This window comes from Dreissena polymorpha, chromosome 5 (assembly GCF_020536995.1).
Source record: "Dreissena polymorpha isolate Duluth1 chromosome 5, UMN_Dpol_1.0, whole genome shotgun sequence".
Taxonomy (NCBI): Eukaryota; Metazoa; Mollusca; class Bivalvia; order Myida; family Dreissenidae; genus Dreissena; species Dreissena polymorpha.
In genome coordinates this window covers 10,269,760-10,295,001 of record NC_068359.1, presented here as the reverse complement: position 1 = coordinate 10,295,001, position 25,242 = coordinate 10,269,760, and the positions used below count along the sequence as shown (strand labels likewise).

At 35.6% G+C, this 25,242-nt stretch overlaps 1 protein-coding gene across 1 annotated transcript in view; it reads left to right on the top strand.

The window, feature by feature from the left end:
- The first annotated feature begins 808 nt into the window (after positions 1-808).
- Positions 809-25,242, top strand: part of LOC127880981 (cyclin-dependent kinase 17-like) — a 133,602-nt gene continuing 109,168 nt past the window's right edge. Inside the window, 1 exon segment of the mRNA XM_052428536.1 lies at positions 809-881. The gene's annotated coding sequence lies outside the window, so the exon portion shown is untranslated.

The following is a 25,242-nucleotide window of genomic DNA, read 5'->3' as shown; positions in this document are numbered from 1 at the left end:
AAACCATGTATCAAATCGACCTTACACGAAGCAGCTAAAATAAATTAAATTCAATTACGATACATTTGCATGATTTCATGATTCGTGATAATGTCGATGTCTTTTTAGCGTTTTCTGCTTTAAAACATTTGTGTCGTGTTAATATAATGTGCTAGTTTTTCTTTCTCTGTTTCGTATTAATCGAAATTAATTTATTTTATCGATGTTTACAGCAAATGTTAATGTAAATCACACTGTCGAAACAATTATTGTATTTTTATATTTCTTCGAACTGGTTTTGAAAACTGCATATTGTCAAAATGGTCGTGATTTTATTTTATAAATTTAATTCCTCGAAAATAGCGTTCGTGAATAGGTGTGTCCATATCCATCGTTTCTCTCTCTGTGTTTATATACATGAGGACCATTATTTTATAACACTGCGGTAATACAACTTATATGCATATGGTATGTATCTAGCATCCAGTGAGTTACACATTCGGCATTCTATACATAGATGGTGACGTCACTACGTTATTATCACGGTCAGTAAGACCGGTGTGACACAATGACACGTTCGGTGTATTCGTAAACAAAAATGATACTCTCTGTGTAGTGGAGTGTAATCCGCTTGTAGTGTGGCAGTAATTGAATGGTATTGGTTTATCCCATGCGCAATTATCGCTTACTTCAAGTAAATATTCACTGTTAAAATATCTAGTATTCTATATTAATCAAACCAATCATCATATTTTTGAGGATTTATATATAAGAATGAAGGTGTATTTTATGATGACATTCAGTACTTGCCCGTATTTATACTCGAATAATTTATTGATGTAAGCGCCGAAAATCCACAACAATGAAAATGGCCTCTCAGCTGTCTGTTATCATTGTTTAAGGTAAGACGACTCTAATACTGAATAAATAATCATGTAAACGGAGTTTGGGGCAGCTTTAGCAACATATTTTTTTATAAACATGCAGACCTCTTGCCTAAGGTCATTGTTGTGTTTCATCACAGACGTTTTCTAAAGCCGACCCATGAATGTGTCAGTGCATTAAATCAACATTTGACGTGTTGTCGAGTTATTTTTGAAACCCAACATTTTTATGGATGTCATTCTTTATTCAGGAGCTGTTGAATTTGATCCCTGTGTCTATGTGTAACAAATCACATTCACAGTTCCTTGTTGTTATGCAGTGATTTTTTTCACCCAATTGGGAACAGGTCATGTACCCATGCCATTGGGAAATCACCAAATTGGGAAAAAAACAAGTCGCGAAATCTTCCAAATGAGAAAAATCAAGTTGTGAATGAATGGTATTTTAATGACTTTGTTTAACTTTTGTCAGCTTTAAATGACACAGAAAAGCAACATAAACTTTTATTCACATTCTTGCACAAACAACAACATGTATCAGAACACAGATTGTTACAGACATAGTTCTCTGCTTGTATTGCTTTAAATCAGGGATCATATTTTTTTCTGTTTTGTCGGTACTAGACCGATTGGGGTCATGAAAGACTGATTGAAAATCCCAAACAGTCGGTCCGATTCTGTTTGCTAAAATTCCCATGTCATGAAATCGATTACACCGTGTACATGCTAACATACCCTTTGGCCTAATGACATTCTTATCTCGATTATGTGTGATAAACCATACTCTGCAGTCTCTAAACCAGTCAGGGCCGGTTTATTGCACGTGAGACCAAGAATAAAAAACATGTGAACAGCGGATGAAAGACTCATCCGAAAAGACGCGTCTGAAAAATAGCGCTGTAACTAAACAAAACATGCCGATACATTTTCCACCAGCGTAATAATCCCGTAATATAATTATGAATGAAAGTCGCGGATCTGATTGACAGAACAGCCGAAAGTTATTTTTATGGGTGGAACTTCACATAAAATAGTTCACAAGAAAAATATTATGCATTGTATTAATCTTTAGTAAAACCTTGTTAGAATTGATAATAATTTGTGTACTTTATACTTTGTTGTTGAATAACTCACGACCAGAAAATTAGATGCGTGGTTTCAAATGTTTCGCTCTCGCGATTAAATCCCTACGCATCTAAACTATCAGCCGTGGGTTATTTGACAACAAACTATAATGTACACGAATTATTTCTTAATTATTTGGTGTGTTATTGTCAGTAGCTCACCTACGCAAAGACATTTGTATGGTTCAGTGCATGTTTGCAAGCTATTATGACAACAATTTAAAGTCTCTACAACGCTCAAAATCAATGAAAATTTCGTTAAGTATTTCGTAAAATAAAGTTAACACCTTAACAATCAGTGTTCCTTATAGCAATAGACAACATTTCAACGCTAGATGTGGTATGATTACATAGATTTTTGTAGATACACAATGCTCTTTTTTATTTATTTGTAGCCACAATTAATTCCCGCAAATATATCTATTCATACGACACACGAACACCATTTTAGTGTTCATGTGTCGTATGAATAGATATGCAAAACAATAATAAAAACGAGCATTTTGTATCTACAAACATCTATTTTACCAGACCACATCTGACGTCGAAATTTCGGCAATTGCCATAAGAAACACTGATTTTTACTTGGTTAAGTCTATTTTACGAACAATTGTACGAAATTTTCGTTGATTTTGAATAGTAATGTTACTTTAAAACATCGGTATAGACTAACACAGATTAAATATTGACATCAATGAAAAAGTCTGATAAAACAGCACACGAAACAACAATGAAATAGCAAATGATAAAACCAGTTGAGAAAACTCGTTCCGTTAAAAAAAAATGCCTAAGGGAGTTTTACTTGTACATTTATTATACCACCTTCATGAATGGCAATATCAATGGTATATATTTTAACGTAATTTGTCATGATTTCGGACATAAATTTTTCGGATACTTTTTCCCAATTTATATCCGGACCGATTGATGTTGTGGGAAAATATGATCCCTGCTTTAAATATATCAAAAATGGCGTCTTTCTAGGCTGATGAGAGTCCAGACAGACTGCATAGCCATATCACTTGACTACTGTCATCTTCGACAATTTGTGTTGCAGTGTACTGAGGGGGATAGGTGGACCAAAATCGCTAAACGATTTGCTTTTGACATCACTAGGCTTTAATTTTTTCTGTAATACTTACTATTGTGACACATGGCGAATATTGCCGGAAGCGTAAGAAAATTCAGACTGGTTTATATTTCGCAATAACATACACGTATTTAATGTGCAAATGTAACGTTAAATGTTTAAACCAGTCCAATGATGGAGAAATCAAATCAGTAGCAAGTTAAAAAGGTCTCGAAATACGTCAAGTTGGCATTTTCGGCGATTGTTTACTCGATTTTGATTGGGATTTTTTGTATTTTTTTTCGGAAATTGGGACGTGTCCAGTTCATTTTGGGAACGGGTCCGTAGGTCATTGGGAACGGGTCCGTTTACCGGACCCGTCCAAAGAATGAAAAAAAACACTGATGTTATGTAGGTTTTTTATTAACAAGACAATATCGCCTACAAGCCCTTGCCAATAAAGGTTACAGTATCATAAATAATTAAGTAATGTAGAGCTGCACTCTTAAAAAAACATCATATTTTTCTTGGAGCCATGTTTTACAGTTTAGACTGGTGTTTTGGCTTTATCTCTTGGAGATATTGAAAGGGAAAGAATCTAAAGGTGTTCACTACTAAAAGACTGACATAAGATAAAGGTGGAGACTTAAGTCCTAATTTGCACTTAAAAGGGTTACTTTCCACTACAAAATGGCTAGAAAAATGAACTTAATAAAGGTGCCAAAACAGTTGATTTTGATTTGTGTCAAGTTCTTTCTTGGTTTGAAAATGACATATCTTTTTTATTGCTTTAATTGATTCAGCTAAGAATGACCATTCAGAAAATGTATGGTTATGGTGGTCTCTATGTGCAAAATGTTGCATTTATTTTTGCTTAAAGTTGTCGCTTTTACATTGAACTATATTGAAAAATTATTTAGTATATTGTGGCCTAAACCTACATTTTCCACCATCTAAGTTCTAAACTTCCCCTCAAGTCAGCCGTTTGTAAACAAATTGGCAAGGGATACCACAAGTACAACAATATTGCATTTTACAACAATAAAATGTTATGCCAAAAAATTGGTTTTCACCAAATCATGCCTTGTTTGTGGCTATTTTCATGTCACGATCAGGGATCATATTTTCGAGCAACATTAATCGGTCTGGATTTAAATGGGGGAAAAAGTGTCCGAAAATTTTTATCCTAAATTATGACAAATTACGTTAAAATACATACCATTGATTTTGCCATTCATGAAGAGGGTATAATAATGTACAAGTTAAATTGCCTTAAGCATTTTTTTAAGGAACATACGAGTTTTCTCAATTGGTTTTATCATTAGCTTTTTCATTGTTGTTTCGGTAACTGTTTTAACTGACTTTTCATCGTTGTCAATATTATTAATCTGTGTAAGTCTATACAGATGTTTTAAATCGTTGTCGACTCGAAACTAGCTTACAAACATGCACTGAACCAAACAAATGTCTGTGCGTAGGTTGGCTACTGGCAATAATAAAACCAAATAGTTGAAAAACAATTCGTGTACGTTATAGTTTGTTGTCGAATAAACCACGGCCGATAGTTAAGATGCGTAGGGATTAAATCACGAGTGCAAAGCACGAGTGATTAGAAACCACGCATCTTAACTTCCGGTCGTGGGTTATTCAACAACAAACAATAAAGTATACGAATTAATCCGATCCTAACACGATTTTTACTAAAGATTTATACAATGTATATTGTTTTTCTTGTGTACTATTTTATGTGAAGTTCCGCCCATAAAAATAACTTTCGGCTGTTCTGTCAATCAAAACCGCAACTTTCATTCATTTATTGCCGGATTATTACGCTGGTGGAAAATGTATCGGCATGTTTTGTTTAGTTACAGCGCGTGCTTTCAGTGTATAAGGTCCACCCACAATTATTGCAGAATATCCAATTTTCTTCTTTGTTTATATGAAAGTTTACTGACTGTATCATGCATGAAATGCACAATTTCCACGAGGATAACATCGAGGTTTTAATCTCCGAAGTAACTGTCAACGATTTTATCGTGGACGAGCACACATTACGGACCGATTAGTGTGCTAGGTATAAGCCAGTGAAATTATCGATTGATATTGACACTGGGTTATTCACGCTTGACTAATACACAACCGCGTTCGTTGTTTGGGGTCATATGCTGACTAGTCGACTGACGATCAATATACTGGTCCTGACCGGCTTAGAGACTGCAGTGAATGGTTTATCACACCTTCGAGATAAGAATGTAATTAGGGTATGCTAGCATGTGCACTGCGTAATCGATTTCATGACATGGGAATTTTAGCAAACAGAATCGGACCGACTCTTTGGGATTTTCAATCAGTCTTTCATGACCCCAATCGGTCTAGGACCGACAAAACCGAAAAAATATGATCCCTGGTCACGATTATAACTTAATCGCACATGAAGGGATTTCATAACTAATATTTACTATAAGAAGATGATGTGAAGAAACTGTCCCCAACCCAGCTTTCACACGAAAATCCTTTGATATCCGATGGACACCATTGAAAAGAGTAGATAACAGCTTGCAGATTTTTTAGGTGTAGCTTTGATGTATGTCATTCCCTTTCACTGCTGTGATTGCGGTGATAGTCAAAGACTTGTGTATTTAATTGGTTTTATTGTTGTATGCTATTTCAACTGGAAATATGATTGCAAGGTAATTACATGTATAATATTTTATTTAGAATCTTGTTTATTAAAATTATAATACCACAATGTAACTACGCCCCCCCCCCCCTTCAAAAAAGAAATAAAAGTATACTTTTGTTTTTGGGGTGCGTGGAATTGGATGTAAATTTAATGCACACCTGTATTCTTTTATTAAGTTGTTTGTTTTGGTCTTTTCATTTTACTTGAATTCAATTTACAAATTAAGTTAATTGAATTAGCAGGATTTACAATTAGCGTTTTGTATTCAGTGATTTCAAATGGTAAAAAAGTGCAAATAATTACAAGATATATATATAAGCTTTAACCAAAAACATGAGTTCTCCTTGCTTATTTCTGATTTCTCCTTAAATGCCAGTCAAGAGAAAAGTGACATCTCCCTGAAATTTTACTCTAGGCCGACCCCTGGGAGTAATCAGAAACATGTTTAACAGATCAAGTTTACAGAGATGCATATAAACAGGGCTCGCGCTCTAGTTCGCCATTTGAGCCATTTGTGAAAATATTGAGAACTTGGCTCAAGAAAAATCTGATTTGCGAAAATGCTAAAATCTCGTAAAATTTCATTGAAAACATCCGCCATTGAAATCCAGACTGGTTTTCTATATTTTTCTTCTTGTTTCAATGAAAGTGTTCCGAACTTGAACAATAAACGAAAATTGATCTGCTCTAGAACATTGACCTTATTGTTATTGAAGTGCATGTGATAGCTGGCCAATCAACATTGATTTCGCTCACACTTAATAATGAGTCATTCATGCGCAGACACTGTATACTTGGAATACACAGTTGATATTGTCGTCTGCCAACAATATAGCGGCCGATTGCAAACGTCGTATTTAAAGATAAACAAATGAAAAGAAGCGTAACAATAAATAAATTATTTCTAAGCTGATCTCTTTACACCTTTCTACCAACTACCGATCTGAATTAAAGGATGATAATTAAATAATGAGTTATATGTCGATGATGTTACACCTATCTGCCCATTATCGTTGGAAATTAAAAGGTGATAATTAAGTTGTATTTTACCTACAGACTATGCCAATGCTGTAAAACAATATGTCAACCAAATTGTATATTAATTATTTATTTGCTAGGTACCTGGTTTTCATTTTCTGCAGTCAAATGATATGCACATTTTATTTCATGTGCAAAACGCGTACAATTTTTCAGACTGTCCTTTTCGGATACATTATTTTTCGTAGATTATAATTTATTTTCGAAGTTCTATATAGAAGAAATAGAATGAGGCATACACACGTGGTGATACGGACAGTGAGGTTTTAATATAATATTTCCAATTATATTCACCTGAAATTGCAATTAGAAAGGGCTCTGGGTGGGGTGGGGGCTCTACCCTTTATTCCTGTTGGGTTCATGCGGCTGTGATTCCAAGACCCCCCGGCCTAATTTTCAGGATTGTAAATTTGGGGTAATGGACACCAATGTTAAATGTACATGTATAAAATAACTTAGTATTTAAAACCCAGTTTTCGTGCGCCGAAAAACGATAACTGGTTGGCTCAAAGAAATTTTGGGGCAGCGCTAGCCCTGATATAAAGTAGATCTTTGTGTCTTAACCATAATTTTATTGACATTGTGCATGATTGTATTAAAAAAATTGGCAACAACCATACAGCTTGCTTTAAGGTCAAGGTTTAAAAAATGTTATAACAATGAAACCAGTTACAATGGTAAATGCCTTGTTTTTCCTTTCTCAATTAACTTGACTTATTGCTTTATTTATTATCTTTTTTCTCCATAATGTTCTCCGATTATATCTTTCTGACAAACCATATCTTTATTGAACTTTCATGCCAGCTGAAGCTGAAGCAAGACAAAAAGTGCTCCAGACTTTTATGATGTTTTATGCTTTGAATCAATCATTTGAGATGCTGATTCCATCTGATAAGTTAATGCACTTCTTGTATATTTTGTCCTTCCATTTACAGGGGTGGCGAAATCAAATGTCCGAGTTGCCCGAGTCGTACATTTGCTTGTCTGGGCAACTGATTTTTTTCAATTAAGTTGTACGTGGACAACAAGTTTTTGAAAAGTCGGGTCCAGGTATACAAAAAAATACATTGAATTAAAGCCGTAATTAAGTTTTACAAAACCGGATGTTGACATGCGATTACATTGTCAGTGCTATTTGCGGAGCAATCAAGCTAAAATACGGGCACTCCCCTGCGCAGTGATCTCCCTTATTCTATAAGATACCAGGAGCATTCCGCATTTTAAACATTCGGCCCGACTGTTAGACAGTGTACAGACTGGTTTCTTTATTTTTACAGTCAGACGGAAATAAAAAGTATCAAAGTAAGATAATCAAAACACGGTCTACCTTGTCATTTAAGACGACTTTAATGGTAAAAATGGAACATTTATTTTTTTTTAAATCTTCAACAAAGGAGCAGAAACCCGAAGCTTTGAGCAGTCCACCTCCCAAAAAAACTAAGAAAGATTATGATAAAAATATGATCTATTAAACGCACCAGAACTTTTCAAGAAACTTGGCTCACAGATTTTCAATGGTTACCAGTTGATGATAATCAAATTGCTACCAGTAGCGGAGCATCAGTCTGATGAGGTCCACATATTGGACTAGTTGAATTTGTTAAGATTACGGTGTACTTATGTTCAACAAATGTTTTAATAACACTAGCTTTGCAAGATTGAAAGTTTTAGAAAGTCTTTATATTGTTTATAATATACTGCTATAATGAATGTACTATTGAAATACAACTATAAACAAAACTAGCAAATCATACTCATTTTGGTATATTCCACATTGTTTTACATTAATCAATAAATGCGTTTATAATATATAAACATTAACAGACCAGTGTAGTTCAGCAACGGACAAGTTAAATTTCCTAAATGGTTGTCCGTGGACAAGTATAGTTTTTGAGATTTCGCCACCCCTGATTTATATGATATAGTTCTAGAAAAAACACTGATATTTTAATAATATATTAAGTTACAGAATAACACAAACCAGGGCTTTCCTTAGACCTCAAATCTCAAGAGTCAAGGACTCTTGGGACCATATTTTCAAGAGTCAAAATCAAACTTCTGAGAGTCCTAATAATAACGCAGGAGAGTCAATGACTTTTTGCAATTTAAGCAAATTACTGAGATATAATATATAAAAAGCAACAAATAAAAAGATACATGTATGTTAACATTTATTTCTTACATTTTACTGTCACTACAACACTATGCATTTAAACACAATATTTCAATGATTAATAAATACAAAACATGTATTCTAATACAACATTAACTTCATGTATACAGCAGAGTAATATGTCATATGTTCTTCTTTCGCACGTTTGGGGGTGTTAGGAGCACTGTCATTTAGATCTAAAGTACGCTTTGTCGTTGGCGTCTTACACACACTTTCAGAGTTACTACCGATTCCGAATTCGAAAAGGTTTCTCTGCGACATTTTCCGAATGCACTAGCACAATTACACTTTGCACAATTACACTTTATCCAACAACTTTGTTTGACCGTTTCGCGTGGCTATTAAATTAAGAATGAAATACAAAATGTGAAAAAAAAACATTTCCGCTGGCTATCACAAAAAAACAACAACATACGGGTGGTACCTAAACACAATAGCCTATATAAATCGGTAAACTATAAAAGGATATTATTTCTACTCGCCGATAAAGGTGCCTCCGTATTTAATCCCATCAAAAATTCCGACGCCCTTTAATTATTTCATGTGCCATCTTCACGGAAGACGTGCGACAAACACGCCGTTTTCTATGCCTTCTCAAACGGTCAATTATTACGCCTACATGTATTTTGTAATCAATTAGCTCATGCAAAAATTGTCACTTTGCCACAAGGCCAGTTGTATCGGTTCTATAGTTATTTTTAGCAACTTTGATGCAAAGCGTGTAATTTGACGTTGTAGACAGTACATATGCCAGCATAACTTTCACGCGTCTTTGAACTGAGCAATCATGAAGTGAAACAGTGATGGGTGCATTCAGCTTTGAAAATACATTCTGCCATACTCTGGAAATAGCTCAAAATATGCTTTACGGTGTTATGTGGATATGGATGTTATTATTTTATATTGAATATTATTAAAACTGACGCGGATGAGTCCATTCTGTTTTGGTGGGTTTATAGTTCTTCTTAAATGCTCTGAGCTGTTATGAGTACATACGTACAGCTCAGAGAGTCAATAGCTGGGAGTTGGATTATTGCAACTAGGTGGGTTTAATACACGTCTTTTCCGCAAACAGCTGATAACAAACGCTATGATAAATAATGGAAAGTTAATACACGCGTCATCGAACCAGCAGTGTTTTAATTGGTCAATACTAGATTTCTTAATTATTCAAACTCCGCCTACTGGGTGGACTTGTGCTTCGATGATTGGAAACGGGCGTTAACGATTAGCGTGTACTAAATGAGATACTCCGCCCCGAGCCAATTATCGCTTAGTCTAAACAACTTTTGATCTCGTTGACGCAAGTCGGTATATTCCCCCGGGTCAAATGTGACGCATGACGTAATTTTCTCAAGAGTCAAAAAGGGGTCTTCTGTAATTTTCAAGCGTCAAAACCCGGGAGCTCGGGTCAAAGGAAAGCCCTGACAAACCTTTGTATATTCATAGCTTCTGTTTATTAATTGTAAACTAATGAAATGCATTTGGTTCAAAATAATCAGTTATAAAAACAATGATTTATTGAACATCACTAAATACGTTATAGTTCAGGACATTACTTTACAAATGTGTATCATAATTATATAAAAATACTCATGAAAATCAAAGAAAATAAAACAAATATGCACCTACCTCCTAATTGCCAATTCCTTTTTTGTCTGCAGTTTGGTTTATTGGCTGAAGTTTGTTTTATCTGCTGCGAGTTTGGTTTATCTGCTGCGAGTTTGGTTTATCTGCTGCAAGTTTGCTTTATCTGCTGCAAGTGTGGTTTATCTGCCGTAAGCTTGGTTTATCTGCTGCATGTTTGTTTTATCTTCTGCAAAGTTGGTTTATCTGCTGCACATTTGGTTTATCTACTGCACATTTGGTTTATCAGATTACCTGCTGCGCATTTGGTTTATCAAATTATCTGCTGCATGTTTGGTTTATCTGCTGCAAGTTTGGTTTTTCTGCTGCAAGTTTGGTTTATCTGCTGAGCATTTGGTTTATCTGCTGCGCGTTTAGTCTATCTGCTGCACATTTGGTTTATCTGCTGCAAGTTTGGTTTATCAGATTATCTGCTGTACATTTGGTTTATCTGCTGCAAGTTTGGTTAATCATATTATCTGCTGTACGTTTGGTTTATCTGCTGCAAGTTTGGTTTATCTGCTTAAAGTTTGGTTTATCTGCTGCACGTTTGGTTTATCTGCTTCAAGTTTGGTTAAACAGCTGCACGTTTGGTTTATCTGCTGCACATTTGGTTTATCTGCTGCCAATTTGGTTTATCATATTATCTGCTGCAAGTTTGGTTTATCTGCTGCAAGTTTGGTTTATCTGCTGCAAGTTTGGTTTATCTGCTGCAGGTTTGGTTTATCTGCTGTGCATTTGGTTTATTGTCATGAATGGGGTTAAAAACCATGTTTTCTTGTTTAAAACTGTAAAACATAACATCTTTTTTTCTGCTCTTCACAGCTTTACAGAATTTTCATGGCAGAATAATCAAGCTATTGTTTCTGCATCAAGTCCAAATAGTAAGTGCCTTTAGAGTTCCAGTGGCTCAAAGAGGTCTCAACTAAATTTTGCTGCTTTATTGGTGTCGCTCTGGAGAGCCGCGACAAGTATGAAATGCATTTTTTTTCGCTTATGGGAGGAGCAGTTATTGTACAGATCAATTTATATATTTTTGTTTTAAGAATATCTTGCATAGTGGTGATTTTTTGTGTAAATAAGTGTTAATAAATACTGCATTTGTGCCTATAATATTTATTACAACATTTATTGCCAACAATGCATAGTTAATTCTTTTAATTAATAGCTAAACACAGGGACTGGGCACTAATAAAAGATCACAGGGACTGGGCAAATACGCGAACTGGTGAAACTTTAAATTAATAGTCAACATTTTTGACTCAACTTTCAACAGTGGATGAGGTGTCCGCCTAGCGATCGGGAGTTGGTGGGTTCGATTCCCAGGCAGGGGGCATTGTTTTATATGTTATTTATTTTATTTATATATTTATATATATTATATTTTTAATATTTATATATATACAGTGTTTTTTTCAGTTTTGGGGGAAGGGGGTCGGGTCTCCTGAGGGGGGAAAATTGGCGCGTAACAGGGGAAAAGGGGGAAATTTCTATGCTTAGCTTGTAACAGTACAAAAGCAAGTTTTAACACTATAATTCACCATACAGAGGGATAAAAACATAATTTAAACTCTTTTATTCATAAACATGTTATGTTCATGTTCAAAGTTCAACATTTCTGGGCTTTTCAGCGAATTTATCAATTATTCTGGTGACCTCCTTTTAACCAAGTCTCTCCGTGTTCAGACAAAGTCTGATCAGGGACTCCAGTGTAGCTTCCCCAAGCCTGTTTCTCTGTGGCGTGCAAAGCAGGTTGAGCAAACTAAACAGTCTTTCAACACTCTGTTGACGGGACGTTTCTGGCGTTTCACTGCCGGTATTTGAAGAAGACTGACTTAAGTTGTACTTGTTTGAAAAGAATATCAATTTAAAACAGATTTGTCAATTTTTTTACGATAGCTTTTGTTGGTGTGCGACATGTTGGAATACGTATGGTTTGCGGTAGATGTCGTTAAGCGAAAATCGTGATAGTGAACTACGTACGGTTTGCGGTAAAGGCTAAAATAAAGTAAACACGCAGATGCAGTTCAGGAAAATTGTAGTAAATTCGTTACGAAAGACGTATTTAAATGAAGTATTGATTAAAATTGAATAACACTTCCGAGAGGGGAATTTTAAAAATATTTTGGGGAAAAATATATACTCTAAAGATAGGGGAATGGGGCCGAATAACGCAGAATATTTCATAAAAAAAAACACTGATATATATTATATATTTATGCCCCCCTTCGAAGAAGAGGGGGTATATTGCTTTGCTCAGGCCACAATTAAAATATTGTTGGTTTGCCCTTTACCGACCCTAAATTTTACAGGTGGGTAGGTAGGTAGGAAAATTATTTTATTTTATTTGAGAAATTATGTTTTTAATACACTTATAGTCTATGAATATTTAAAACACTTTTATTAAAGCACTGTTGCAGTGTACGAAGCCCTATGTAGCTTAACATTATCTTGTTTGCTGTTTCTTGCATAATTAATATCAAATGCATGCTTGTGTGTTATTACATCAAATATTTGTTCATTACATGATTTTAATTGCTCAAATGCATTTGTAATTATTTAACAGCCAGACAGCTTTTATTTTTAACTTAAACCTTTCCCTTAAATTGGGCTTAATTAGCATGCAACAAGCATTGAAGGAGTGTAGAAAGACAGCCCAAAGCCTTTAATGGAAAAATTCAGACGTGGCAAAAGACCATCACATTTTACAGGCCAGACTTGCCTACCAGGAGAAACAATTCACAGGCCTGTTGAAGTTTTTACAGGCCTCAATTTTAAGTGTTTGACCGGTTAGTGCATAGTCTCAGCATGGAAAAGTAAATTCATAAAAGTGCAAACTGAACATTATTATAAAGCATTATTTCTTCTTGAATGCTCTGAGCTTTTATGAGTACATACGTACAGCTCAGAGGGTCAATAGCTGGGAGTTGTATTATTGCAACTAACATAAGCATGAAAACTTGATTTGGGGAAATAAATTCTGGATCTGGATAGGTACGTTGCAGGACCTTTCGGTGTAGGCGCAACGGGGGAGAGGGTGGTTAGTTCCACTGTAGGACAGTGGGTGTTAGTTTCAGTTTGTAGATATACTAACGCTTTAAACATATATACTTGAGTGTTGTCGATGTATTTAGCTAAGAGACATTAATAAATTAAATAAGTTTACCTTTACATATCCATTTCACTAACATGCCATTACAGTAAACTGTTCAGTGTGGCAAACATAATAAAGCAGAATATGCACATGAATCTGATTAAACACAGATCCACTTGCATATAAATCAAGTCATGTTTGTCTTTTATTTTGCATTTTCGACCAAAAAAATCCTGTAACTGTAAGATGTATTTTCCTTTGCGAGTAGACTGCATTCCAATTTTCAAACACTTCATCACTTGTTCTGTGACATTCAGTTCATACATTTGCAAAAAAAAGAGAGTTTTATTTGTATCTAAAACCTATGCTCAATCGTAGAATGACACGCTCTTTTCATTAATCGATACTAATTATATGATGTCCGTCGTAAATTCGATAGTTATTTGTTCTCGCTGAGCATCGTTATTTCTTTTAATTGTCGGCCATCTTGGATCACGTTAACAACATGTGTACAACGAACGTAAACTCGTATATGTCCGACTACTTTCGCGAACCAATGGTTAAGTATGATGTCGTTCGGCCATTTTCACGGAACACCGCCGATCGCGATGCTGGTTATAGACGCTTGCATTACTGTCTATTCTGGGGCGTATGAAATTCCAACCATCGGAGCGACCTAGATCGGTCAGGGGCGATAATAATAGACAGGGATATAAATACGCGCATGAATAAATATTGCTTTCGGCTCTTTTGTCATCGTCGAAAAAAAACGAAAATAAAAAAAATAAGTTTTCAGAAATCGCAATAAAATTTTTTGGGTCGGGGGGTAAAAAGTGGGTCGGTCGGTAAAGGGCAAACAAACTCAATTTTAATTTAGGCCTCATGTCGGTCTGTCGGTCGGTCGGTCCGTCCACCAGGTGGTTGGCAGACAATAACTCAAGAACGCTTAGGCCTAGGATCATGAAACTTCATAGGTACATTGATAATGACTCATAGATGACCCCTATTGATTTTGAGGTCACTAGGTCAAAGGTCAAGGTCACTGTGACCCGAAATAGTAAAATGGTTTCCGGATGATAATTCAAGAACGCTTATGCATAGAATCATGAAACTTCATAGGTAGATTGATCATGACTAGCAGATGACCCCTAATGATTTTCAGGTCACTAGGTCAAAGGTCAAGGTCACGGTGACCCGAAATAGTAAAATGGTTTCCGGATTATAATTCAAGAACCCTTATGCCTAGGATCATGAAACTTGATAGGTAGATTGATCATGACTAGCAGATGACCCCTATTGATTTTCAGGTCACTAGGTCAAAGGTCAAGGTCACAGTGACCTGAAATAGTAAAATGGTTTCCTGGTGATAACTCAGGAAAGCTTATGGCTAGGATCATGAAACTTCATAGGTACATTGATCATGACTCGCAGATGACCCCTATTGATTTTCAGGTCACTAGGTCAAAGGTCAAGGTCACAGTGACAAAAACAAAATGGCTGTCACTACAACTTAGAGCCCATATGGGGGGCATGCATGTTTTACAAACAGCCTTTGTTTTATATTATTTTAAATATAATTAAAAAATACTGCGAGTACTCTCGCTTTTCGGATGTTACCTCTCGACTCAAGGTAAACAACGCGCGAAGTGTATGTCATTTGCGGATGCGTAGGGAACTATCGGCTTTGTGTGGTTAAACTCGCTCTAAATAAACAATTTTGACATGGATTTAACAGGAATGAAATAAACCTTTTGAGGTACATCGTTTATTGCGGCAATGTTTGAATTCATTCAGAAATTATTTTAGTTGTTTCCTTAACCGCTCGACTGGAGGTAATTGGGAGGATATTGTTTTTCGCAAGTCCCATGCGGCAACCATTTGTAAACATTTACCTAAAGCTAATGTATCGATGAATTTCATAAGTTGAATGTATTTCCTTCAGCCAATCAAATAGCGCAGTTTATCACTTACAGTCAATGAAGCGTGCAGTTTAGCTGGCGAAGGTTAGATGGTCTGTTCACATGCCTGGGGGCTAATCACACAAATTGACAGCTGTTAATGGCCTAATTAGGGGCATATGACAGGAAATACACAAGTGGATTGGAACTGTAAGGGGCTCATTTTTTTTAATCATATCTAGCCAGCCAGCTGGGGGGGCTTTTGCCCCCTAGCCCCCCACCTAAATACGCCTTTGGTTTTAATGGGACCTAAATACAATGTTGCACATTTTTATTAAAATTAGTGGATGCCGCGTGGTGACAACGTTAATTAAAATTTCTTACATCTCTTAAATATCAAATGAAAAAATACACATGTTTTAGGTGACACTATCAATGCGCATTTTGTGAGATGAAGCAGATTTTTTAAAACCTTCACAGTTCTGTTCCATTAATGAAAATTGGACACGAATGCCAGTAAAAAAAGGAAACCAATTTTAATAAAATGAACTATGGAATATTTGGGGGTTACAACACAAAATCATAGATAATGGTTATTTGGGGGTTATAACACAACATCATAGATAATGGTTATTTGGGGGTTATAACACAAAATCATAGATAATGGAACACAAAATCATAGATAATGGTTATACCAGTATCTTTTTCTATTTTGATTAAAATAATAGGCCAATATATTAATATTTACAGTAGAAAAAAATCGTTCCATGTAACTTCATTGAGTGCCTTTTACACTGAAATTCCCGACGCCCTTTGATGCTTTGCATCAATACTTATCTTGTATAAGCTGGACTGGAGTCATTATTTTTCCATTATAATGACACAATTCATAGTGTAATTAAACATATGCATCATCAGTGCTCCAGCCAGGATTTGAAAAGGGCAGGGGTGGCTTTTTTGTCAAGAGGGCACATTCGACGCGCAGTATTTTGTAAAAAGGGCACTTTCAAGCGCGCGGGCGTTTCTAGAATGCTTTCTGTAGCATATTAATTTATATGTTATTAATAATTATTAGAATATATTATTTCCATTAATATTAAACCATTATTAAACCATTAAAAATTAATGTCTACAATTAGGAATAAATTACCTACAATGTAATAAGAGATTTATTAAGCATCATATGTAAAAAAAAAACAATTTTTTTTTTATATTATTTTTTAGGGCAGGGGGGGGGGGGGGGGGGCCATAGGAAGGGCAGGGCAGAGGTTCAGGAGGGCAGGGCGGGGCGCCCTTCAATTTAAGCCTAGCTGGAGCACTGCTGCATGTCACTGTCACATAGCATAGACTGCATTTACAGTGCTCCAGCTAGGTCTAAATGGAATGGCACCGTGCCCTGCCATTCCGACGCCCCACTGTGCCCTTCTGAGGCCCCGTCCTGCCCTTTTATTTCTAAAAAAATAAAAAAAATTGGTAGACTATTCCACATGGGTAGACTGTTGCACGTGGGTAGACTGATCCATGTGGGTAGACTAATCCACGTGGGTAGACTGTTCCATGTGGGTAGACTGATCCATGTGGGTAGACTGATCCACGTGGGTAGACTGTTCCATGTAGGTAGACTGATCCACGTGGGTAGACTGATCCATGTGGGTAGACTGATCCATGTGGGTAGACTGTTCCATGTGGGTAGACTGATCCATGTGGGTAGACTGTTCCATGTGGGTAGACTGTTCCATGTGGATAGACTGATTCACATGGGTAGATTGTTCCACATGTATAGATTGTTCCATGTGGGTAGATTGATCCACATGGGTAGACTGATTCACATGGGTAGACTGTTCCATGTGGGTAGACTGATCCATGTGGGTAGACTGATCCACATGGGTAGACTGATCCATGTGGGTAGACTGTTCCATGTGGGTAGACTGATCTACGTGGGTAGACTGATCCATGTGGGTAGACTGTTCCATGTGGGTAGTCTGATCCATGTGGGTAGACTGATCCACGTGGATAAACTGTTCCACGCGGGTAGACTGATCCATGTGGGTAGACTGTTCCACTCGAGTAGACTGATCCAAGTGGGTAGACTGTTCCACTTAGGTAGACTGTTCCAAGCAGGTAGACTGATCCAAGCAGGTAGACTGATCCATGTGGGTAGACTGATCCAAGCAGGTAGACTGTTCCACTCGAGTAGACTGATCCAAGTGGGAAGACTGTTCCACTTAGGTAGACTTTTCCAAGCAGGTAGACTGATCCATGTGAGTAGACTGATCCACGTGGGTAAACTGTTCTATGCGGGTAGGTGGGTAGACTGATCCACGTGGGTAGACTGTTCGATGTGGTTAGACTGATCCACGTTGGTAGATTGTTCCATCTGGGTAGTCTGTTTCATGTGGATAAACTGTTCCACTTGGGTAGACCAGGTTTTTTTTACCTTATATAACAGACGCCGAATATCGTCGTCTTCCCCCACCAAACTAGGCTGTTTTTTCCCCTTTCCGGTCCAAAAAATTCCCCCCTTAAAAAAAAAGATTGTTCCATGTGGGTAGACTGATTAACGTGTGTAGACTGATCCATGTGGTTAGACTGTTCCACATGAGTAGACTGATCCATGTGGGTAGACTGTTCGACGTGGGTAGACTGTTCCATGTGGGTAGGCTGTTCCATGTGGGTAGACTGATCCATGTAGGTAGACTGATCCGTGTGGGTAGACTGTTCCACCTTACAATTTGGACCAAAAATTATTCCCACTGTTAAATAATAATAAAAATTAATGTAGGCACAAAAGGCATGAATATAAAACATAATCAACACAGACACACATACCTTCTGTTGTTTATGGCAATCCTGATAATTAACTTCTTAGTGTGCATCACACTGTGTATTTTTTTTAGCTGACACTTGACATTTCCAGTAAAATGCTAATGCAGTAAAGCTTTATCGATGCCATTACCTTTGTGCAGGTATATTAGTAAGGATTGTAATGCTAGTGGTTAACCAGGTTGTATTTTAAATCAGCCCACATGAAGCAGTTAGAAGACAATAAATTACATCATGTGATCAAACATAATTTAAAAAGTTTCTCCGCTTTTATGAGGTAGACATACAAATATATTGATTTTCATTGGTAGTAAAAATTGCCTAGTTTCTTGGCAGATGTTAAACAGTGCCCGCAGTCTGTAGTGACTCACTCTTCCTTAATTTTCATGGAAACATTGTTACAAACACACTTGCAAGTGACTGAGACATAATGCTTTTTATGTCCCCCACTATAGTAGTGGGGGACATATTGTTTTTGCCCTGTCTGTTGGTCTGTTGGTTGGTTGGTCTGTTGGTTGGTTGGTTTGCGCCAACTTTAACATTTTGCAATAACTTTTGCTATATTGAAGATAGCAACTTCATATTTGGCATGCATGTGTATCTCATGAAGCTGCACATTTTGAGTGGTGAAAGGTCAAGGTCAAGGTCATCCTTCAAGGTCATAGGTCAAATATATGTGGCCAAAATCGCTCATTTTATGAATACTTTTGCAATATTGAAGATAGCAACTTGATATTTGGCATGCATGTGTATCTCATGGAGCTGCACATTTTGAGTGGTGAAAGGTCAAGGTCATCCTTCAAGGTCAGAGGTCAAATATATGTGGCCCAAATCGCTTATTTTATGACTACTTTTGCAATATTGAAGATAGCAACTTGATATTTGGCATGCATGTGTATCTCATGGAGCTGCACATTTTGAGTGGTGAAAGGTTAAGGTCATTCTTCAAGGTCAGAGGTCAAATATATGTGGCCCAAATCGCTTATTTTATGAATACTTTTGCAATATTGAAGATAGCAACTTGATATTTGGCATGCATGTGTATCTCATAGAGCTGCACATTTTGAGTGGTGAAAGGTCAAGGTCATCCTTCAAGGTCAGATATATGGGTCAAAATTGTGCATGTAATGTCACTTCTGCAATATTGAAGCTAGCAATTTTATATTTGAAATGCCTGTGTATCTCCAGGAGCTGCACATTTTGAGTGGTGAAGGGTCAAGGTCAAGGTCATCCTACAAGGTCAAACATCATATAGGGGGACATTGTGTTTCACAAACACATCTTGTTTAAAATGAAAAATCAATTTATTTTTGTGTCCAAAATATTGTTATTTAAAAAAAACAAAACAAATTTCATGCATATGAATATTGATGACTTAACAGTTTGTGAAATATTTAGGATTCTTCTATTTTGTTTCAAGGATTCTTTTTCACAATCTTTGTTAGGTTTTATATCAATCTTGATATTTTTTAACAAAGGTAATTTTTTAATTCATTTCCATACTTTTAACAATAATCATAATAAATTATACAAGAAATAGACCATTAAAATATCATAATTTGTTTCACATTGTTTCTTGTCTCTCACATATAACCGTTAAGGTTTAAATGTTTACTAACCCTGCTTTTTTACATGGCAGTGGAGGGGCTGATGTTTCGGTAGCTGTGGAAGCTCAAAAATAAATATTTAGGTGGAAGCCCCCAGTCCTAAACAGAAACCAGGTAAGATAGGCTGATTATCTTGGGAGATAAGCAGGCATGCTACTGTAGACCTGTAAAGCCACCTAGTGATGTTTTACAACATGTTACAAGACTCTTAGAGGAATATATTTAGTGATGTAATTAAGTAGACCGGTTATGAAGTTTCAAGAAAAGCCTGCAATTTTTAAATAAGTCTGTTTAATCAGGGTAAACATTTTTTGGAAGCATTGATATCAAACAAAAAATTGGGACATGATTTGTCCCAATTAGCACAGATACAACTGCCCAAATTACAGTCATGGTATGCCAGCATTTTTTTTATCCCAATTGGGAAAAGTACCGATACCAGCCCAGTTGGGAAAAGTACCGGTACCAGCCCAGTTGGGAAAAGTACCGGTACCAGCCCGATTGGGAAAAGTACCGGTACCAGCCCAGTTGGGAAAAGTACCGATACCAGCCCAGTTGGGAAAAGTACTGATACCAGCCCAATTGGGAAAAGTACCGGTACAAGGCTGATTGGGAAAAGTACCGGTACCAGCCCGATTGGGAAAAGTACCGGTACCAGCCCAATAGGGAAAAGTACTGGTACAAGCCCTATTGGGGAAAAAAAGCGTGAAAAACCCTGAAATTTGGAAAGTTTGCGTCGTGAAGTCTTCGTTGAGGGATATTGGTGTATTTGATTTTTTGCTGCCAAATACTTTCAAATTAATAACGAAGTGTTGTCAAGCTGTAAATATTATAATTACTTAGGTTCAAGCCTGCATAGAGCTGCATACTAAAATGTTGCATTTAATAAAAAATTAATATATATATAAATACATATATGTATGTCTGTCTGTGTATCTGGTTGTTCACACACCTTTCTCCCTATATATATATATATATATATATATATATATATATATATATATATATATATATATATATATATATATATATATATATATAGTAATATAAGTAAAATGTAATAATCCAGATTGTGAATATTATATAATAAAAGTAAAAATACGTGTCTGGGATTTTAAATATATATTGATTTAGCCTATCTGGGATTTTAAATATATATTGATTTAGCCTGTCTGGGATTTTAAATATATATTGATTTAGCCTGTCTGGGATTTTAAATATATATTGATTTAGCCTGTCTGGGATTTTAAATATATATTGATTTAGCCTGTCTGGGATTTTAAATATATATTGATTTAGCCTGTCTGGGATTTTAAATATATATTGATTTAGCCTGTCTGGGATTTTAAATATATATTGATTTAGCCTGTCTGGGATTTTAAATATATATTGATTTAGCCTGTCTGGGATTTTAAATATATATTGATTTAGCCTTTAGCCTTTAGGCTAAATCAATATATATTTAAAATCCCAGACACGTGTTTTTACTTTTATTATATATATATATATATATATATATATATATATATATATATATATATATATATATATATATATATATATATATATATTTGAAAAACCTTTAATTGGGATTTTTTTTACAGCAATTGGGACATTTGTAGTTTTTTCATAATTTGGAAAGTGCCGTTTATGGTACTTTATAAAGAAGGAAAAAATCGCTTTAATCTTTATCATGTGTGGAGAAATGTTAAAATGATTGATGTAATTCTGTCAATTTTTTTCTCAAAAAATCACAGCATTTTCTAACAAAATCAGACTCTTTATTATGCTTTTCAATCGAAAAAGATAATACAGATATAACGAATGGAAAAACAAATTACAAAAATAATAATTGAACCAAGCATGAATACATGGTTTGTTATGGCTGCAGAGATACACAGCTTCAATTAAGCCACGATGTGGGAAAACAGGGTTTAATGCATGTGCCTAAATAGTAGTCCTTGCAGTCCATTCAGTCTAACCTGGGACAACACTTTGTTGGGACTGGATTTTCATTTAGAAGTGACTTCCTTTATATGAATAATATCAGTAAGTGTTGTCCCAGATGAGCCTGTGGAGACTGGGCAGGCTTATCTAGAACAATTTTTATGCACATGCATTAAGCCCTGTTTTCCCAGAGCGTGGCTCAATTTTTGCTTGGAAACTATCACATCTCTATGCAGAGGTTGATGATATACAAGTTGTAAACAAATAATCCATCCTTTTTTACCAAGAATAAATTGAACTCCTCGCATGATATTGATTCATTTTAAAATTATCATGCTATTGGTTTGCTTGAAATGGTGAACAGGTGATGTCCGTGTTCAGTTTTTGCCAACATTTTCGAAAAAGTCACTATGTTTATTCTCTTGGAATAAACCAGGAATAATTGTTATTATTAATTATGAAATTAATCTGTTCACAAACCTGTTAAATTCACCTACTTAAGCTTTTTCAAACAGATTTTATATAATCTGTCAATAAATCTATTTGTGGTTGAATATTCTTTCAATTAATGAGCTTAAGGTTGTTTGTGAAATTGTCAGCTCATAGCTAATAGTTGAATTTAACTTGGTAGTGCAGTCAGGCATTGTTTATTTGTTTGTGTGGAAAAAGTGCCCGCTATCTGGAATTCACGCAACATTGAATTACTCATTTTATATTCAGTTAGTAGGAGTAATTCAGGTTTAATTAATTCTTATCGTATCATGCCCAACATCAAAAGGGTTTCTTCCTGATGTTTTTCTGAAAATAATTTAGATAAGATCATATTTAGTTTTTGTAATGTCTTTGAGATATCATGTAATTGCGAGGGGCAAATAAATTTGCTTCTGCTATTTTGCCATACACTGGGAATTTGTTGGTTTTATTTTAAAGTTTATGTTACCCATGTTATTTGCGCGTGTGGGGTATGATGCATTCCTTGAAATGCAGTCAACATGCAAAAATGCATTCCCATTATTATCCCCTGCCATAGGCGGAGCGATATTGTTTTGGCGTTGTCCGTCCATCTGTTAATAACGGAGTTATGGCCCTTTGTATCTTGAAAAATGCTTTTTTGAGTGTCAAATATAACACTTTTGTGTCCAGAAGCATATTTGCGGGGGATATCAATTCAACGAATTTGCTTGTTTATTCCATGCTTTCATGTTTTGACTAAAAAAAACTGAAAACCCTACCTTCTTACTTCAGTTTAAAAGTGAAAGTAGATTAACATAAATTAAGTGCAATTATTTTACTAAATCTGAATACTGTTATTCATTTTAAACTTAAATCTTTTGGAAAATAATTATGAACATTTTTCAAAGCATTAGATATGCTGTTCTTTTACATTGCTAACTTTTAATTTACAATGGAGCAGCCATTTACATTTTGTCTTTCCTGGAATCCTAACAGTGTGCCTGCCATTTTGTTTCTTTAAATTTTACAGAAAGCAATCGTTTGCTTTTTGTGTTAAAAACAAATTAAACAACTATTAAATTTACCAAACAAATTACTGAAAATAGTTATGGGATTTACTTTTAAACCATATGTGATTAGTAAACATGCATTACATTTCTTCAAAAAGTAATGTTGATGAATTTGTAACCAAATGTACAGTCAAGTTATAACTAGGTGTAAATAAAAATGGTGGGCCAAGTTGAAAATTGTGTTCTCAAAGTTTCGAACTCAGCTATATTCTGATTTCAGCTTTAATAAGGTTATGAAATAAAAAGATCTACATTACATGTAAGTTCCATTAACCCATTTATGCCTAGCAACTAGAAAAATGCCTTGGCAAACAGCGTAGACCCAGATGAGACGCCGCATGATGCGGCTTCTCATCAGGATCTGCGCTGTTTGCTTAAAGGAATTTCTGTAAGAAATATTCTAAATATAGAAATAAATATACTAGACATCCCTAATTTTGGAAATAAATTGATCCGATTTAGAAGGATGTGAGAGTCCACTAGGCATAAATGGGTTAAAGTGACAGGAATTGGATTATAAAGAGCATACAGGTAATGATGTCAAATAAAGATTTATTAGAAAAGTTACCAGCAAGTGGAGGACAAATGACAAGATTTGGCGGATATATGGTCTCAACATGGGCCAGGTTACCTATAGTTTGACCGGATATATCTGGTCGCATCACTGCGATGGTAAATTAAACAGCATTTAGACCCACTGAAACTGGATTAGTTGCATCAGGTGCTATTAAGTATTATACATGCCAATCTGTCATGAAACTTGTAGTCAATGGCCAAGAGATTAAAAAGGAAGGGCAGGGCCTCAGAACAGCAAGGCAGAGGCCCTTCCATTTAGGCCTAGCTGAAGCACTGGTAATCTTTTACGGGCCTTCTTTGAGAATAACTGGCCATCTGTCAAAAACAGCCAACAATGGAAAGCATATTTCACTCCTAAAGCCATTTTGCACCTGTGTACAGGAGTCATGAGACAGTCATTTCAAGGTGAGGAAAGTAAAAACTCAAATAAATGTGCATTGTTGTCTTTTATCTCAGACACGGCTGAAGTCATACGCCATAGTATGTGCGCGTGACAAAATCAATTGATCTTTATGGCTGATAAGGTGTCAACAGTAACAAATAGCTAGCGAGTATTGTTATTAGCATGCAATACAATTATTAGTGATCGTCAATTGTGAAAAAACAGACATTCAATTGCAACTTATGTAACAAACTTTTTGCACTTATGCAAGTGGATTTATTTTTACGGAAAGATCATGTTCAATATCCAGGGGAAAGGCTAACACCACATGCTATTGGCAAAGCCCGATACCTGAGATGCTTTTTAGGTTGTTTGAATGAAAATGCTATTTCTGTGATGTTTGTGTACAAATTAATTTTATACAAGTGTTTGCTGTCTGTTTCTTGTAATTAGAACGATACTGTTATTTTGTACTTTCCGTTTATAACGGCTATAATGGCATGATGCCAATGACACTTGAAAATCATTATTAAAAACGAGAGAGCTGATGGCGTTGAAAGTCTATTTGCAAGATACAGAGAAGTTTCTGCTGAAGTAAATGTTAAAGGATTAGTTGTCTGAATGAAAATGTAAAAGGCTATCAAAAAGATTTTTTTATGAAGAACAAGATTATTGCCAAGCAATACAAGTCCCCTCCTTGCATGAAGCAGAAATATAATAGTCTCCCTGTGTTTTCAAGGGACATAATTCTTTTAAGTTTGCCTTGTAGATGGTAATTTTCTAGAAATAACTCGCTTTTGCCAATAACAGAATCGT